Here is a 6,824-nt window from a genome sequence, read left to right on the forward strand (position 1 = left end):
GCATGGTTTCATAATTGATCTGTGGATTATTCTTGTTATTAAGACTGGTCAGGAATTTCAGCTAAATGGTCCTCATGGATTGTCTTTTTTTGCATCAAATGCTAGAAACATTAGAATCTAATTTGTGCATTAACTCTAGGGGAGATGGTTAATATTATGCTTTTTATAAATTCACTCATGGTTTCATATTATCTTTCCATTTCTTTGTCTTCTTTAACCCCATTTTAAAAGCATATTTTAAATTTTTTGTGCATATTTTTGAATTGAGGGTTTCTTTAAAATGGAGCATGATGTGTAAAATAAAGTAAGAACATAAATGAAGATGCTTTCTCCCTGGTGAGGGCAGACAGACTTCAGAACGGTTTTTCCCTGGTGAGGAACTAGAGTTAGACATCATTCAATAGTGACCCTTGTGGATAAGTATGGTTAGAGTTGCTAGAAGAAGTTGTTAGGAATTTTTATTTATTTATTTACAATAGGTAATATTACATTCACATGGTATGAAATACAAGAGGCACAAAAGTGTATACAGTGAATAGTCATTTTTCTTCTAATCCTGTCCCTTGGCCACCTATTTCTCCTGCCCAGAGACATCCACTGTTTTGGTGTCTGGGTTTCCCTACTCTTCTGTAAACAGCACTCTCTTTCTCTCTCTCTCTCTCTCTCTCTCTCTCCCTCCTCTTCCCTTCCTTTTCATAAATAGTGGCCAATTTTACATACTTTTCCACGCTCTATTTTTTCATTTACAACATAACCTCAAGAATTCCAACATACAGAGAACAGTTTCATTTGTTTTTTAAAATTGTGGACTGTAACACAAAAAACTAAAGTATATAAAACACAAGTGTAGAGTACAATAACTTATTGTAAAGCAAGCACCCATGTATTCACTACTCAGGCTACAAAAAATCATTGCCAGAACCCCAAAAGTCTACATGTGTTCCCTGCTGATCACCACCCTCTTCACAGAGGTAACCACCATTCATACAAGTATCCTTAAAATACTTTAGGTTTGCACTTTTGCATCATTTTAAACTTTACTGTAAATGAATTTATGTTGGGTTTTTTTTCTTTGAAATTTGCTTTTTTTTCTCAATATTATGCTTCTTAAGATCCATCTGTGTTATTCCATGGAGTTCTAGTTCACTCGTTTTCATGTATCCATTCTACTGCTGATGGATATTTGGGTGTTTCCAATTTTTTAATATTTTGAATAATGCTGCTGCTTGACCAACCTTGTATATACGATGTAGTGCACATACATATGAGTATGTATAGGAATTACATACTGGTTATGCATATTTTTAACTTTCCAAAATAAACCACAGTTATGTTCCAAAGTATTATACTAACTTTTACTTGACACAGTGTATAGAAATGTCTCTTCTGCTACATCCTCATCAGCATGTACTTCGTTAGTACATCTAGTTTTTGCTGGTCTGGTGGGTGTGTACTGTATCTCACTGTCATTTTAATTTGCATTCTTTGATTATTAATGAAGTTGGGCACCTTTTCTCCTGTTCATTCACATTTGCTTTTCTTCCTCTGTATAGTGTTCATTTTTCTTTTGGGTAGTCTTTTTTTTTTAACTGACACTGGATATGAGTTTTATTCTTTTTATCTATTACAAATAACTTCTTCTACTCTGTAGCTTGCCTTTTTGCTTTCTTAATGATGTGTTTTGATGGAAAGATATTCTGAATTTTAACATATCAAATATTATCAACCTTTTCCCTTATGGGTTTGTTTTGATGGTTATTTATTTGGGGGGAGTAGGTACTCATGTTATCTAATTTCCATACAAGCATTTTAAACTGAGTGCTCAAAATTCTTCTTGAAAATTAAAAAAAAAAAAAACTGCAGGAGGGAGATCAAGATGGCAGAATAGAAGGATGTGGAACTCACCTCCTCCCACAAATACATCAGAAATACATCTACATGTGGAACAATTCTCACAGAATACCTACTGAATGTTGACAGAAGATCTCATACAACCAAAGCTTCAAGAGAGATTACCATGTAATCAAGTAGAATGAAAGGGGGAGAAAAAGGAATTGGTAGGGGACCCGCATCCCTGGGAGGGAGCTGTGAAAGAGGAGAATTTCCCAGGAGCACCCTTCAACAGCTGAGATAACAGCCAGGATACATAGGGAGCTTCAGAGGCTCAGAGGAGAGTGCAGCAGCAGAACTGTGGCAGGCAGAACAGAGTGAGACCAGCACAGACAGTCCTGGTCACCTCCCAGCACTCCCCAGACTGAAATGCATGTCTGCTGGTGTGCAGGAGCTGGCTACTGAAATTTGGGCTTCAGCAGACAGACTTGGGGAGGGGATTGGGGTTGGCTCCATGGAGACAGCCTGAGGGGGCTGGAGTGTGATCTGAGCAGCAACCACAGGTGTACTCAGGACTGGTCCTGGTCCACCATAGAAGCCCCATTGTTAACACAAGCATGAAGGGGGGACACTGCCCTGCCATAGCAGCTTCATTCTCAGCATGCTCACAGTGGGCATGGCTCCACCTCTACAAACTCTAGGAGTGTGCAAGCAACAGTGGGTTGTCCACATGCAGAGGCAGAGCTGAAATCTGAGCCAATCCCCAGGGGCTGCATGACTTAGAAAGAAGGGCTGAAATCTGAGCCATGTGTCAGCAGCTGTGTGATCCACAGATTTATGCCACCAGTGGCAGCTTTGTGAACTCAGTGCCTGCTGGACATTCAAGTGGATTACTTGTGCTCCCGAAACTGGGGTGGGTCCAGTGATAGCAGTTGCAGTCTTTGCAGGTGGGCACATGGAGAGGCAGAGCTGGGGACTGGACTGATTCCATAGCTCCATGGCAGGTATAAGTGCACAACTGTGGTTGTCCCGATGCCTAACTTCAGCAAATCTGCACTGATGAATCTGCACTGGTGGCTTTGTGATCACAGTGTCTGAAGAACACCCAGGCCAATCACCTGCATTCCCATGGTTGAGGTGGGGCTGAGGGCAGTGTCAAAAACCATGTACTTTGTGAGCCCGCACAATGGGTGACAGACACCACAGAGTGCACAGAGTGCACTTCCTAGTGGACGGCTCCTAGGGAGGAGTGGCTCCTCTTCAGGCAAAAGTGCTCCAGTCCCACCTACCTCACACTGCAGCCGAGAAACAGATATGGGATCTTCTGCTCCAACAACTGGGGAGCAGACCCTACCCCCAACAGGGCTGTGACAACCACAGACAAAGAGGAGGCCCCACTCAACATCTAGTGCAGGCTGTGTTCACCACAACACCAATCACACAACCTATCAAAGGGATAAAGAGCAGCACACACTGAGGAAAGATATGGCAGGCATTCATACTAAAAATAGCTCTTACACAAAAAATATTAGACTCATGCGTGCTACACAGGGATGCTCCCACGTAAAAACAACCTTTCAAGAACATAGTAGATAACTGCTTCTCCTAAATTCATAGAGAAACATAAGTAAAATGAAGACGCAGAGGAACCAGTCTCAGTTAAACAATCAAGAGAATTCCCCTGAAAGAACAAACAATGAAACAGAACTCTCTAGTCTATTAGATCCTGAGTTCAGAAAAGAGGTAACAGAAATACTGAAGGAATTAAGAAAGGCTATTGATAGAAATGTAGATCACTGTAAAAAAGAACTAGAAACTATAAAGAGAAGACAATTAAAATTAGAAAATTCGGGGCTTCCCTGGTGGCACAGTGGTTGAGAGTCCGCCTGCCAATGCAGGTGACATGGGTTCGTGCCCCGGTCCGGGAAGATCCCACATGCCGTGGAGCGGCTGGGCCCGTGAGCCATGGCCGCTGAGCCTGTGCGTCCGGAGCCTGTGCTCCACAATGGGAGAGGCCACAACAGTGAGAGGCCCGCATACTGAAAAAAAAAAAAAAATTAGAAAATTCATTTGCCAAAATGAAAGCTGCACTAAAAGCAATAAATACAAAACTAAATAATGCAGAAGAACGAATAAATGATCTGCAAGATAAAAAAATAGAAAACATGCAATAAGAATAGAAGACACAAAGACATATGAAAAAAAAATGAAAGCACTATACGAGACCCATGGGATAATATAGTGTCCCAATCTACACATAATAAGGATCCCAGAAGGAGAAGAAAGAGAAGAAGGGATTAAAACTGCATTTGAATAACTTATGCCTGAAAACTTCCCAAACATAAAGAAGGAAACAGATATCCAGATACAGGAAGCACACAGGGTCCCAAACAAGATGAGCCTAAACAGACCTACACCAAGATGCATTGTAATTAAAATGGCAAAAGTCAAAGATAAAGAGAGGATTATAAAGGCAGCAAGAGAAAGACAAAGAGTTGGTTACAAGAGAAGCCCCATAAGGCTATCAGCTAATTTCTCTACAGAAAGTTTGCAGGCCAGAAGGGAATAGCAAGATATATTCAAAGCACTGAAAGGGAAACACTTGCAACATAGGATACTCTAACCAGCAAGATTATCATTTAGAATAGAAGAGATAAAAATTTCTCAAATAAGCAAAAACTAAAAGAATACAGCAATACTAAACCTATCCTAAAAGAAATATTGAAAGTTCTTCTCTAAATAGAAAAGAAGCAAGAAACTACAGGAAAGAGAAAATCACAGTTGGAATGTAAATCACTCAAATAAGCCAGTACACAGATTAAAAAGAAAAAAAAAAAAGCAAAAAAATTCTTATGAAAGAGCAGATAACTAGAATGAACAGCAAAAGGATAAACATGAAGATGTGAAAGGGTACATCAAACTCATCAAATGTGGGGTTGGGGAGCTAAGAAAATGTGGATTTATTTTTTAGAATGTGTTTGACCCTATATGACTACCAGTCTAAAGCAAGTAGATATAGTAATGGGTTAGCATACTTGAAAAACAGGATAACTACAAATCAAAAACATACAATAGATTTACAGAAATCAAAAAGCAGAGAACACAATCATAATGCAAAAGAAATCCATCAAACCACAAAAGGAAAAACAAAAAGAAAAATAAGGAAGAAAGAAAAAATACAAAATCAACTGGAAAATAAGTTTTAAAAAGGGAAGAAATACATATCTAATCAAATTTACCTTAAATGTTAATGGATTAAATGCTCCAATCAAAAAACAGAATGGCAGATTGGATAATAAAACAAGAGCCTACAACTTGCTGTCCTTATGGCGAATGACACACAGATTGAAAGTGAGGGGATGGAAAAAGATATTTCATGAAATGGAAATGACAAGAAAGTGGGGGTAGCAAAAGTCATGTCAGACAAAATAGATTTTAAAACGAAGGACATAAAGAAAGATAAAGAAGGACACTACATAATGATAAAGGGATCAATAAAAGGCTATTACACTCATTAACATATATGCAGCCGATATAGGAACACCTAAATACATAAAACAAATACTAAGAGACATAAAGGGAGAAATTGAATGGAATATTATCATATTAAGAGAGTTTTACACCCCACTAACATCAGTGGACAGATCTTCAAGAAAAAATCAGTAAGGCAACAGAGATCCTAAAAGACACAATAGAACAGTTAGACTTGATATTTTCAGGACATTACATGCAAAAAAGACCAGAGACTCCATTTTGTGAGAACACCAAAATCACAACTAACTGCTGAACAATCATCAACAGGAAGACACTGGAACTTACCAAAAAAGACACCCACATCCAAAGACAAAGGAGAAGCTGCAATGAGACGGTAGGAGGGGTACAATCACAATAAAATCAAATCCCATAACCACTGGATGGGTGACTCACAAACTGGAGAACAATTATACCACAGAAGTCCACCCACTAGAGTGAAGGTTCTAAGCCCCACATCAGGCTTCCCAACCTGGGGGTCTGGCAACAGGAGGAGGAATTCTCAGAAAACTGGACTTTGAAGGCTAGCGGGATTTGATTGCAGGACTTCAACAGGACTGGGGAAAACAGAGACTCCATGCTTAGAGGGCACACACAAAACAGTGTGTGCATGAGACCCCAAGGGAAAGGAGCAGTGACCCCGTAGGAGACTGAATGAGACCTAGCTGCTAGTGTTGGAGGGTCTCCTGCAGAGGCGGGGGGTGGCTGTGGCTCACTGAAGGGACAAGGACAGTGGCAGCAGAAGTTCTGGGAAGTACTCCTTGGCATGAACCCTCCTGGAGTCCACCATTAGCCCCACCAAAAGCCTGTAGCCTCCAGTGATTGGTCACCTCAGGCCAAACAACCAACAAGGAGGGAACACAGCCCCACCCATCAGCGGGCAAGTGGATTAAAGATTTACTGAGCTCTGCCAACCAGAGCAACAGCCAGCTCTACCCACCACCAGTCCCTCCCATCAGGAAGCTTGCACAAGCCTCTTAGATAGCCTCATCCACCAGAGGGCAAACAGCAGAAGCAAGAAGAACTACAATTCTGCAACCTGTGGAAAGAAAACCACATTCACAGAAAGATAGACAAAATGAAAAGGCAGAGGACTATGTACCAGATGAAGCAATAAGATAAAACCCCAGAAAAATAGCTAAATAAAGTGGAGATGGGCAACCTTCCAGAAAAAGAATTCAGAATAATGATAATGAAGATGATCCAAGAACTCGGAAAAAGAATGGAGGCAAATATCGAGAAGATGCAACAAATGTTTAACAAAGACTTAGAAGAATTAAACAACAAATAAACAGAGATGAACAATACAATAACTGAAATGAAAAATACACTAGAAGGAATCAATAGCAGAACAACTAAGGCAGAGAATGGATAAGTGACCTGGAAAAGAGAATGGAGGGAAATCAATGCCATGGAACAGAATAAAGAAAAAAGAATGAAAAGAAATGAAGACAGCCTAAGAA

The sequence above is a fragment of the Tursiops truncatus genome, chromosome 1 (genome assembly GCF_011762595.2).
Source record: "Tursiops truncatus isolate mTurTru1 chromosome 1, mTurTru1.mat.Y, whole genome shotgun sequence".
In the NCBI taxonomy this organism is placed as follows: Eukaryota; Metazoa; Chordata; class Mammalia; order Artiodactyla; family Delphinidae; genus Tursiops; species Tursiops truncatus.